Source organism: Pezoporus occidentalis, unplaced genomic scaffold, assembly GCF_034315485.1.
Source record: "Pezoporus occidentalis ecotype Australia unplaced genomic scaffold, CSIRO_AGI_Poc_V1 ctg4, whole genome shotgun sequence".
In the NCBI taxonomy this organism is placed as follows: domain Eukaryota; kingdom Metazoa; phylum Chordata; class Aves; order Psittaciformes; family Psittacidae; genus Pezoporus; species Pezoporus occidentalis.
This window is the reverse complement of record NW_026915724.1, coordinates 6,578,098-6,591,892: the sequence shown is the minus strand read 5'-3', so window position 1 is coordinate 6,591,892 and position 13,795 is coordinate 6,578,098.

Sequence of the window (13,795 nt, the reverse complement as noted above, 5' to 3'; positions counted from 1 at the left end):
TGGGTACTGCCTGGAAGCACATTATGTTTGTTAACACTAAGGCAATTTTAAGTGAGTGGTTATGCCCTGCAATGCTTATTTCAGCTGTTTTGTAGTTGAATTCCTTTAGCACTGGTCCTGATTTCTTGTTACTATGCATTATGTCACTCTGACCAAAACCTTTTTCTCCATAGACTTCAATTTGAGACAATACTGTGGTATATTTGCTATCATGTTTCAATGTGGGACTCTGCCTGAATTCCTGCATAATGAAGAGTCCCACATGCCAAAAATGGGTGTGAAATCTTCATCTAACTTTTCTGCTGTGGCCTTACCTTTTGGGCTCTGTTACACCTTTATAACCTATTAGCCTTACAGACTATCTGGTCAGGCTCCTCTTAATTTTACAGCTTTTTGAGAATTGTTCCTCAGACTTTTATTGGCCTATCCTACAGGATTTTTACATTTAATCTGTGAGAGTTTATTTTCTGTTTTTCTTGTTTGGTAATAATGTCAAATCTTTTAAAGAAGGACATCTTAATCTAATATGCTTCCTTGATGAAATATTCAATCCTACTAGTCTTTCTTGGGCATTTGAGAGGTCAGGAGAGGATGAAGGGAGGTTTTAATAGGTGCTGAAGGGGCTTTCTGTTATCTCTTCATACTTACTGTTTTAAGAATGCAGAGATGGGTTTGTGGCATTATTAAGCAACATTTTGAATGCAGATTCTTATCAAAGAAGAAGAAAATAATACTGGACTTTCTAAGCATCTATTATGGTTTTAGCCCTCATACCTGTGACTGAATATTATGTATAGTGCCATTTAAAGTTTCCAGTTTAGGATCCACTGGACTAGAAGACAGGAGTCTAGAAAATCCCCAGGGTTTTTAGGAATGAAAGAAAGACAAGCAGACCTTTTCAGACAGCCAGTGCAGTATCTTGCTTTCACTACAGTAGCTCTGTCCTGTAGTGTTGTGACAATCTGCCAAGCAGTACCAGATGTCTGAGCTTCTTATTCAGTTTCCCAGTGAAGACAGAATCCATGATGCCAATGTGCAGTTATTTAAGTGGCTACTTCACACCTGAAAGCTGGCCAAATGAAACGAAAGCCAATTCCTCTTTCTAGACACTGCTCAAAATGTGTATCTGGTTTGCAGGAAGCAACTTGGCAACAAGCATTTACTATCTTGCCTCAGGTGCGAGGACAGTGGGAAAGGGATTTACTTTTACATGTGTGTGTGCGGCAGCTAACATGGCTAGGCTCTGTTGTAGGCTGAACAATGATCTAAATTTATTGTAGCAGGAACTATGGCAGGGGGACATTCACAACTGCTTGTATAATTTTCCCAAGTTGTATCCATGTGTAGCTACAAAGAACAGTAAGATTGAGGGCTCATTTACAAGTCAGGATATTAGGTGAGGGTACTCTGTACCCTTTCACCACAGATGTTTTGCCACTGGCTGTAACATTTCTTTCACTCTCTCCCATTTCTCTTCACTCATCTTTCAATTCACCTTGAAAGGCACCAAGGGTTATGTATGGCAAATTCTACTAGCTCTCTAAATTGGCAGTGATACTAATAGCACTAGCACTGTTATAGCTGCTGCTACCAGCAACAAAAGTTCATGTTCTGGTCTCCTGGAGTCTTCTGCATTCCATCACACTACTGCGTAACAAAGAAACCAAAGGATAGTCTGATTTTATTTTTGTTTTCTTTGCACCTGCTTATTTTCCTCATAGGTAGCAGGGGACAGGAATGAGAAATGATCCTCCTTACTGCTTGAGAACAGAATTCCCTGACAACAGAATTTTTTTTGCTAGTTAAATACTGGTACATTTACCTAAATGGGAAGAATTTTCCATCAATTGCCAGTTTCAGAGCCCATACATACTGAAATTCTACTATCAAATGTGGAACGATAACTATCATACAGTTACTGCGGCTTGTCATGATTTTCATTGCTCCCATAATCTATAGAAGGATTTTGTTACCTGCCCAAGAGAAAATGGTGTGTCATTACTCAAAACGCTGCATGTGTAAAAGGGAAAGGAAATTGAGTAAGTAAATAACTGGCTTTTAAGGAAGCTGTTGAAACCAGAAAAATAAAGAATTGAGAATGTTGTATGGTAAATCATTTTCATGCAACTAAAACTGGTTTTCAATGGGGAGAAGATAAGAAACTAATTATGCAAAGATTGAATTTGTTAATCCACAAATAAACTATATAAACATGATTTCCTAGGGATCATACAGAAGTGTTTTGATTTTTTAAATTCACACTACATTAGTATAATAAATATAGACTTGTTTTCTGATTTCATGTTGAAGAAACACTTATTTTTATCAGGCAATATTTTTTGGTTCTCAGTTGCTCCCTCACACCAACTCAGTTTCTATCCAGATGTGGCTTGGCAAATTTGAACAGCTGTAAGAACTCCCCCTTGTTTGTCCATACAAGTCTTGACAACTTTTGATTAAATGTGTTTATGTATCAGCTCTCATAATAGACCTCTGATACATGATTGGGGCCCCTTGGTACTGCCATAATAAACTCAGGAATATTTGACAGGGTTTAATGATTTCAGGAGATAGAATATAACAATTGCTAGAGCATACCGTAGCCTGTCCCCTGACATGCCCATGCTCGCAATTAAATGGCTTGATAATCTAGGCTGTATTTCCATCTCATTCTTACACGTTTAGGACACAATAGTCTATTTTTAATGTTTCTCAGTGCAGCCTGCACAGGATTAGGATGCTGTAGTATGGACCAGGCAAGCCTTTAGGGAGCAATGGAGCCAATAAGAGAGGGGTATGCCTAACTTGTCCAGATGCAACTGAGTGGGTGGGGAGCTCCAGAGTCTGTTTCCCAGAAAGCGTCCCTCAGCTGTCTGTGTACAGTGAACTGTGATCTGTCTGGGGCACTTACACAGTGCCCCTGGCTCTGCAAGAAGAGACTGTGGATTCACAGTAGTTATGCTACTGTTATAAATCCAAAACAGCCAATTTACTGCCTTCTACTGCTGAAGTAATTGAGTTCTGATTGCAGACGCTGCAGTGTGGTGTAAGTTCTGTGGAGGCTATAAGGTCTCAGGACAGACCTTATAGTGGCCTTCCAATACCTTAAAGGGGGCCTACAAGAAATCCGTAGACAGACTTTTTACAAGAGCGTGTAGTGACAGGACAAGGGGGAATGGCTTTAGACTGAAAGAAGAGAGATTTAGATTAGATATTAGGGAAAAAATCTTCACTATGAGTATGGTGAGACACTGGCACAGGTTGCCCAGAGAAGCTGTGGCTACCCCCTCCCAGGAAGGCCAGGTCAGATGGGGCTGTGAGCAACCCAGTCTAGTGGAAGGTGGCCCTGCCCATGGCAGGGGGGTGGAACTGGGTGAGGTGTAAGGTCCCTTCCAACCCAAACCGTTCTATGATTATATGATTTGTTTTATTAAAAATGAAACTTCAGGCATGGCTTGAACAAGTGGGAGGTTGAAGCCCGGATGTGGACTGGCTGTTTGACTCCTTCATGAACAGGAAAACAAAACAACAATTTACTGCAACTTTTACACTGCCATTTTTATTGTGCACAATTCACACAGGAAGCAACACTTTTCAAAATAGTGCAGTCACTGATATGCATCCTCAGTGTTGCAGTCCTATGGCTCTAGCTTGCACGGAGCTTTGTTTACAGGTGTAGTGGCCAGAGACAAGCCATTATGAATATAGATACCACTAGCAACCGTACTGGAGGAAGCACTATGAAAAATAGCAAGTGTATAACTCAATGCACTTATTTTTATTTAAGAGGAGGCAGTAGGACCAAGCTCATTGAAATACGTCAAGCACAGAGTAGTTACAGGTAAATCCAAAGCTATATGAGATATAAAAAAAATCCCTTTCTAATTTAAATACTCAATTTTCATGGCTATAAAATCTGATACTATCCTTGTTATTCATCATTATTCAAGACTGTCTCTAAAACAAGACAAGAATCATACCAAGCTATAAGGGATGAATATGATGGACACTTTAGAGACTTGAGGGTGTGTGTGTTAAGAAGATGGAGATACTTAAAAACAGATAACGTGAATTCATTTAGTCATTAAAATCGGAAACATACTATTAGAAATCATGGCCTATGTGCAATTTACTGCCTTTCCTTGCTACTGCTTGGCTGTTTTGTGTTATCGATCACTGTATTACTAAGCTACTATGTGTTGTTTCTGGATATGACTTCTTTTGTCTTAAGGAGAGGAGCAGAGAGATGGAGTAGCTATAGAGCTAATGATTGCCCTCTGAAAGCAGATTCTGTGTGCGGTGGTTTCAGGAATATCCCCCTTTCTCATATGATACTCCACTGTACAAAGAAGTAGTTTAAAGAGACACAGGATTTTAGGTTTGGGGTTCTTTGTGCACTACCAGAAAATGCTCATACCTGTGTTACGACTGTAATGCAGCCATTGTCTGGTTTTAGCTAGACAATGCCCAGGTCTAAAGCTTGGTGTAATTCATTCTTGCATTGAAACAAATTAATAACCCAGCTGAGTCTCTAAAGTTCGTTTCCCAGACCCTTCACTCTTCTGTTGTATATTGCTTTGTTTTAAAATCAGTCTCCTATTTCATGTTGCGGTATTATGTTTTCCCTCCTCACATATACTTCTTCCTTCTGTCAAACATTTCTTCTATGAGTTATTCATGCCTTGCTCTTCTCAACTGTCATCTTTCTTCATCCACCTGCAGCAGATCCAGTCTGTGTCTTGTGCAGGGACTTAGACATTCTATGTTTTGAGCCACTTAGGGATAGAAGGATCTCATTTGGTTTAAAGTTAGTTAAGCTTCCTCGGTTAAGATCCATCTCACAAAAGCAATTCTATATAAGCAAGTAAAGTAATAACCCATCATCATTGACTGTATAATAAATCCACAAACACAGTAGAGAGAAGCTTGATGACCAATAGAGCTTTTCTGTCTGTAACTTTTATTAATGAGCCCTAAAAAAATGCACTGCTCGTTAAGTCTTAATGCTTAATGATGCTAGTGTCACTAAATAGCAAATGTATATGTTCCATCTGGTTTATTACAGAATACAAAAGAAAGGCTAAACAAATCCTACATTTAATTCACTCTTTACTTTAGTACAATAAAGTAAATTAAAATCAATGACTGATTGTCTTTGGGAACATTATCATCAAGGCTGATAATGCACTAAATGAAAAGCTATTTAATGGTATTCTTTCCTGTGTGCCTCAGTCAGTATATCATGAGCCAACGAATGCCATTTATTTCATTCAAAAGAGGAAAAGAAATGCATTTATCCAGTTTGACCATTTCTCCCTCTTCAGAAATGCTTGATTTTCTTTCAAGTTTCTTTATATAAGAAAATTATAAGAATATTTTAAAACGTTTAAAACCATCTGGCATTGTATACAGCTTTTAGCATTATCTTAACTAGGCTTGGTGCCGTGCAAGGCATCAGTCTTCGTACAATAAAGCATGCAGAATCTCAGGGAGCTTGAAGTGCTCTTCCTCAATGCCCAAGAGTGTGCAGCTAGTTAGTCCTTTCACCAGATGCCTTGGCATATTTTGGGTTCTTGTCAGTTGGAATAGGAATGCCTTTTGACTGTTACTTTACAGTGGTCTTTTTCTTCTTTTAATGCTCTATGTTTTAATGCTATATATTAGTAATATGCTTTACACTGGCTAGCTATGTTAAAGCCTTTTAGTATAGTATGCTATAGTATACTTTAGTATACTATACTACTCTTCATAAACTGTCCTCAGTGTGCATAGTTTTACATGCCTGTATAAAACTGCTGGTAATGCAGAACTGAGGTGTAAGGGGAATTATTGGTGCAAAATATTATTCCATGTGTGGGTTTTAGGAAATCTGATATATTGATTTTTGTATGTACATTTCATACAGTAATTCAAACAAAAATGTTATCTGTATTACAGCAACGCACAGAAAAGACAGGATTTATTGTCCTGAAATAAACTGATTTGGAAATGGAGAGAAAGATTTCACAGAGATAAGCTTGAGTGTGTGGGTTTTAATTTGTTAATTTCAGTCAAGCAAACATTTACTGGTACGCAGGTCAGAGGACTGAGCTTTTCTCCTCAGACAACTAGTACTGAATCTGTTACAAAGCTTGATAGTAGGCTGCATCTGTCAAGGTTCGATTTATTTCTTTTCATATCTAGGAATAGAAAGGTTGTATGTCAACCCTGAATAGTATGGGAAAGAGACTCCAGGAGCTTAAATGAGGTTCACAAAGCTGGTAACATCTGATCTTTCATCTTTATTGTCCTTCACAAGACAAACAAAGAGGAGGTGGAATCTCTGAAATTTGTATTTTGTGCCTTTTGTGAATTTCAGTGGTTATTAACAGACCAATGCCTCTTCACCCCTTTAATCACATTGCTTCTCATCTGTGCAAGGAAGCAGTGGGAGTTTTCTCTGGTTAAAACCTATTAGGCCATTTTGTGATTCTCAGCAGAGACACCTGAAGAGCCATTTATTTTACAATGCAGGTAAGCTAGCTATGTTTATAGAAAATAGCATTTTTTGGGCAAGAAACTTTTTTAGATATATGTGTGGTCACTGCTTCGCGCACTGGGTCTTGAAACTACCTGAGAGCTTTTGTAATACATGACTGTAATGCAAATAAAAAGTAACAACCTTTCCCCCACAACATCTCTTAAATGGGATACAGACTGAATTATCAGGCAAGATTGTACATCTGGCTGAGGGTTTGTTCCACTGTGGCTGCAGCTACAGGAAGGCTGGTTTACTAGAAAGAACCTTCCTCCTTCCCTAGCCCATAAGATTTACCATAAACCACTTTATGTGGTATCCAGTTTACTTCTTGTGGTTCTTTTCTCCCCATTCTTCTTAGCCAACTGTAATTTCCTACAGAACCACAAATCCAGCATGCTGCCTGTTACTAAAGAGTTCTCTAGGAATTAGCTATTAATTCAAATAGAGGTCCATCGTGCCACCAGATCAGTAAGGTGAAAAGCTTTCGCAGTTAGAAGGCATGGAGACCAAATCCCTGACATTTCCTGAAGTATGTATGGCTGAGAATTTCCCCCCTCCCACCTTGTATAAATATGAACCATGCAAGAAGAAGAACTGATTGATGGGTATCCTGGCACCCAGTGACTTGAAGCCAGGGACTAGAAGCCAAATGTGTTTCAGTACTAAGTGACCCTATGAAAAAAAAAAAAAAAAGGTTGGAAAGATAATGGAGAAGTGGAAATACAAGACACTATGAAATCAAAGCTAAATAGAATTTACGCCTGATGGTGTGCTTGGACCTGTATGTAGTGAACTTTTTACTTATTTTGAGTTGACTGACAAAAAGAACATGGTCTAATGGAATTTCCTAGGCTGATCCGGACCTGTAGCTGTCATTAATGAAGCTGGAGGGCCTGTCCGATCCTTTTCAGTTGCAATATATTGTGGCAAATGAATACACTGTGGAATAGGTCATCTGTAAGGAAAGAAAGGGTAAAAAAGGGGATGGAGTACCCTTTGGACTAGCTATTTGGACTAGTCAAAGTTTAGCTAATATATTGCTAGTGTTCTAAGTTTTGACTAACTGCCTATTTTTGAGATGTGCTGGTTTTGCAGAAATTCAATGTCCTATATTGCAGCTTCTGTTTCAGAGTATCAAAGCATTTTCCGGTTATATACACACTGCTATCCTCAACAGCCCTGTTGCACAATATGCTGCATTTCTTTGTACTTCCCAGAAACTAACTCAAGATTGAGTTTTCAGCCTCAACAAGAAGTGAGCTCTAAGAAGGTTGAGGACTCAGAGGCCACAGGTCAGTCAGGGTCCCCTTTTGCCACTGCAATTGTTGAAATTCAGTGCCAGTGAGAGCAGTCTGAAACATTCTCATTTGCTCTGCAGTCAAATCAGAGTTTAGCTTTCTCAGGCTAGTGGTGAAAAGGCAGTAGAAAGTGGTTGAGAATTGCTCCTCCTTTCCCCTTAACTGTTTATCACACAGCTGACAATACATTTCCGAGCATGCTGCCTCCTAGTCCTGTGCATATAAAGTTGGATTCCTGGGATTTCAAACATCCATAATTATGCACTTAAAATGTATTGTTTCCAGATGGTAATGCAACCAGTTATTTCAAACAATGAAAAATCCAGTGATTTAATTGTTTGTGACAGACGAGTAGGAGAGCTGAAGGAATAGAAATGTGTAAAAAGAATCCTATATAAGGCTATTGGTAAATTTTAAATACAAGGAATTTTGTTAGAAATGTGGGTCCATAGCCTTGAAAAAAAACCACAACCCTTTCCTGCAAATACAGATTTGAGGTACTCAAGAGGAAGAAGTTTAGGATAATTTCAAATACTTCTCATGTGCACAGATATGTTTAAAGGTTGTGGGAACAAAGGAAACTACACATTTTTCTTCTTGAGTGCAGAATTTGGTTCTAAGGCTGGAACAGGAGATGAGCAGAATATTTTCAGTTTCATTGTTCCCTGCAGCATGTTGATTACAGCAAGAGTGCCTTGAAATTCCTATGTATTTCATGAGCCCAGAATCATTATCAGTATGAGCAAACACATACAGAACACATCTCTTCATCAGTTCTTGTCAGTGACTTCTTTTGGCCAAATGTGGAAGTTCAATAATATAACTGTAAAATGCTGCTCAGCTTTGTGGATCAGTAACGCCACATCTTTTATGATTTACAGGTTGCAGTCCAAGAAATAGCCTCTTATCATCATGCAATGTTAATTAAGACAATATGAATTATGAATTCTCCTTTTTCCCTAGTGCTGGTCACCCGCAGAAGCAGTGAGTTCACTGCTTCTCCCTGGGCTTTCCCGAAAACACAATGGTGTGAGCAGGCTGCAGGTCAGTGCAATGTCCCAGAAGATCCATAGTGAATCCTCTGGCAGCCCTGTGACCCTTCCCATATGCCAACACAGCTGCGTTACTCTCACCAGTGCAGTGGGCTTCCTGCCAGGGCACTGGCTTAGGGGAGCACGCATCTCATTGCACCACTGACCACACAAGTAACCATCAAACATGCAGTCGCTGTACTCTTGACTGAAGAAGAATCTGCCACAAAATGGGGGTCACTTTTTTGATAACGTGAAAGATATTTCATGCTCATAGAAATAGAAGGGGTAATTATCATAGAATCATAGAACAGTTTGGGTTGGAAGGTTAGAGATTATCTGGTTCCAACCCAGGGCAGGACACCTTCCACTAGACCAGGTTGCTCCAAGCCCCATCCGATCTGGCCTTGAGCACTGCCAGAGATGAGGCAGCCACGACTTCTCTGGGCAACCTCTGCCAATGTCTCACTGTCCTCACAGTAAGGAATTTCTTCCTTATATCTAATCTAAATCTACCCTCTTCCAGTTTAAGCCATCCACCCTCATCCTGTAACTACAGGCCCCTGCAAAAAATCTCTGCAGATATCCTATAGGCCCCCTTTAGGCACTAGAGGGCTGCTATAAAGTCTTCCTGAAGCCTTCTTCAGTCTGAACAATCTGTGCTGAACAACAGTTAAGTGCTTTAAATATCTCCCTAACAAGCTGTGTGGCCCATCCTGCCTGGAGAGCCTTAGGAAGTGAACTTTCTGTGCACTGTAACATTATCAGATAGCTATCAAGTGCTTTGTATATTACAAATCGCAAGCGGTTTCCCATTTCCGTCAAACACATGCTTTAAACTCTCACTTAGCAAGTGTCCCAGTATACATAAACAATAAAAGGAATAATTTTCTTTTACTGGAATGTATTTATTTTTTAAGTTTCCTTTGTTAGTGGGCATATCTGTGAAACAAGAAGAGCCACACAGCCAAACAGCGCTCATCTCACTCAGCAGAAGCAGCTGGGAGATGTACGCATTCACCCTGGTTTTGTTCTTCTGGCACTTTTAAATGAGATATACAGCCTCAGGATTGTATCAGCAAACAAGGGCCCCTGGGACAGTTAAGAGAGTCAGATCAGGGATGATCTGACTACACTCCCTTTCTAGCTGCCAGGAGAATAGTGGCATAAGACAAGCCATGCCAGTTCCCCACATTAATTGGCTACCCCAGCTTAAGAGCTGCTTTGTGTCAGCAGCACAGCACTAACCAACTGCAGTACAAATCTGGATTTGGTCTTGATATCACTTCATAAAAGCTGCACTACTGATTGCACCACTATTGGCTTTTAAACTATTTACTACTCTAGACCTCATTACCAATGAACACTTCAGCCACTGTAAGTGTGTGGGTTTTGATTACTTTGTCCAAGCCTCCCATTTGGTTTAGCTTGATCTGCTTTGGTTCTGTTAGCATAAGCAGAAATCACCTAACACAGCTGGGATGGAATGCTTTAACACTGCAGTTCTACAAGCAGTATAGTTATCAATGCCAAAAGAACAGTCCTGCCCTTTCCCTGGTCCCAAATGCTTGTTCTTGTCCCCATGTTGCTCCCTGCCTGCTGCCAGCATCAGTATCTGCATTTTAAAGCAGTAAGCTAAATGGGAGAACATGTCCAATTCAAAGTAAACTTGAAAGAAAAAATAGTAATGATTAATTTTAATCCAGATGAATTCAAACTGTTTTGCTGTTCAGTGATGAGAATGCCATTGTCAGCCTAAAGAAGAGGGCAACTGGAAGGGCAGCAGTTTGTATTTAGAGGCAGATGAAGGGTAAGGCTGCTTACACTTTCATAGAGACGTGGTATAAATGCAATCCAGTTCTCAAATGCCCTTAAAATGACACTATTATTCTCTTTTTATTACTCCTCATCTCTCAATCCTCACTTGAATTATTTTTAAAAGCGTTTATTAATGTGTTTTTCTTGGCCCTTGTCATCTGAAGTTTAACTCGGAGTACTAAGCTCTCCTGATTCAATCATATGTTGTTCAACAACTAAACCATGCTTATTGACAATACATAACATAGAAAACGTACTTTGTATGGGAGTCTTTTCAGACGAATAAACATAGTGTAAGTTCCTTCTGCATATGCACAGAACATCTTTTGCATGTGCAGTGGTACTGGTTTTCTGCTAAGTGCCTACTTTACCAAAAGGCAAGCACTGCTCCCTCTTTTTTGTTTGGCTCCCAGAGATGCACTTAGTGGAAAAGAACATGGGATTGCTGGAATCAAGAAGAACGTGGATGTGCAGACATAAAAAAAAAGCTGCACAATTCTACCACACAGACCTTAGGTACTTTGTTTCAAATCCTGTTCCAAAAAAAAGACTAGTGAGTATAGTCCCTCACCCAGAGGAGCAGAACTTGTTGAATGAGAAGACGCCATCTTTTACACAGATGCTTCTCTCTTGCAACTTCCTTAACAATTCCTCTTTTTCTCCCAGAAAAGAGCTGGTCAAACCTGGTAACATGTTTACATAACAGCAAACATTTCATCTTACATTACAGCTTTATTTATTTCAGATTTCAATATTTACAGTAACATTTATACCACAAGAGTTACCTCACAGCCAAAAACCAGCAGAGCTGCATGTGATAAGTCCCCATGTGTCCCCAGCCTGGCTCATATTACCTTTCTGTTCCTTGGGGCTAACAAAACCCTTCACGGGCATGGAAAATGAAACACAGGTAGGTCAAATTCATATTCAGAAGTTCACTGCAGTTTCATTATGATATTGTTAAGTTTCGTGTTCCTGCTGAAAAGATGACATTTTCTATTGAAAAGTGACATTTGAAACTAACACATTACATTTCTTCTGAAATATTTGATTCAGCAAACAATTGACAGACAGGGATATTTCTGGTTTCATTGGCTCTTGCAGGAACATTATACCAATTGTCATTTGCTGCCAAGTTTTAACCCCTTTTTTTTCTTTTACATAGCCAATTGGATAAAAAAGCAGGGGTATGAACTATTTAAGACAACAGCACAAAAACTTTTCTGAAACTTAGTTTTTCATGTTTACCATGGATATATTCTTTGAGACATTAATTAAGAGCCAAAGAGGGATCAGTTAGTGGAACATAGTCTCTGCCTTAAAGTTTTATATGAATATATCAAGACATAGAGAAAAACTTTCCCAAAGATACATAGCAGACTGATACTAGAGATGCAAATGCAACCATGGCCCTCATTTCAGATTACCAGTTTTAAACATTATATGAAAATCCACTGCAAAGGGCAATATCAGACAAGACCACAAATTTTAACATCTATAGCAATCACTGCATCTGTACACAGCTTTGTTAACTGTGGTATTAAAAATGAACTGGGACTCCACTTAACAGTCAAAGCACTGTAAATTTGCTGTGGTGCATTAGAGTCTGGTCCAGTGTGTGTCACAGTTGTTTAATTCATCTGAGGTTGGCAGGGTTTCCTTTTTACTTAAATGTATTCACACCCATGCAAGCTGTCAAATTGGAATTACACTTAAGGGCTTAGACTGAGCTGCAGCTGCAGCAGCGATGGGGGCAGGGAGAGTGGAGCTTGCACCACTCCTGCTCCTGCTGCCCGGTGCTAGAAATGATCTGAGTTGTTGGCCTGGTCCTGTCTTTCCTGAGTGTTGACTGGCTTTTGTCTGGACTTCACATTTCGTGTGGTCTTAAATGACTTTGTGATACCACTTCCATTTAGTAATGGGTAAAGATGAGGTATTGAAGAGAATATCCTTGAAGCTTTAACATCTATCATCACAGCCCTATTCTGTCTGCTGCTAGAACAAACTCTTCATTAGAGCTTGGGAAAGTGTTTGTAGTAAAGCATTTATTCAGCAAATGTAGCCTTTTATATTTTGATTTTTTCCTATTGAAATTTATCTGCAAAAGCCTGATTTTTATGTTCTGGTCTTTTATTCAGAGTTAACCAGTGAGGTCTTTAAGCAGCTGTATTAAAGTTTATGCACTATTCCTGAATTGCTTGCTCTGGCCATTTTTCTCAAGTACAGGCCAGTCATAATTTGATATTTGTTGAGGGGAACATTCAAATAAGTTTCCTAATGTTGCTTTCACTTTCTTGTGAGTACCCTGGAGCACTGCCTAACTTAGGACAGGATCTGTTGCCTAGAGGTATCCGTGCCATCCAGAGTCTTTGTAAAACTATCCCCGGTGACACGATGGCTTTCTGTCTCTGACACATCTCCTTCCCTCCACTCCTCATACCATCTTTGTGTTAGAATTTTCAACAGCTTTCTGTAATTCAAAGGGACTTCGTAATACCCTATAGGGTCCTGGTATTGCAAATGTCTATATGTCATACACTTCCCTTCATTAATTTGTCAACTCCATCTCAAAATTAATTGGCTTAATTTGTTTTTCCCATTAGCCCTGGGAAAGTTGTTCTAGAATCTCATTCCTTTGTTGGCTGGAGTCCTCCTAATTCCCAGCATAAAGTCATCATCAAAATACGGCCTGCTACATTCATCTTTGAATCCTAAGACTAACGAGCCCTTCTAAAGCAAGTACAGAGCTTGATGTGGTAATGAAAATTTCCAATAATATATTTAACTTTAAGCATAGCACTTTAACTTTCAGAAATGTCAAATGAAAGTGAAACTGTAGGACTACATTATCTGTATTAAAATAATTAACTAGTACCCAACGTCTCGGACAGAAATGGTCATCTAAGCCGAAAATTCATCAGTGCTACCTTCTTGCTCAGTATATAGGAGGCATGATTATGTTTAGCAGCCACAGTGTGTGCTACCAGATTCTGGAACTCATTCAGCTTCCATTCAACTGATGTATTACTGTTATTCTTACACACTTAACAGCTCTACTTTGTCATGGAGAAGGCCGGATTTATGTTTCTTTGCGCAAACTAAGCTTTCAGCATAGTCACTCGGCTACT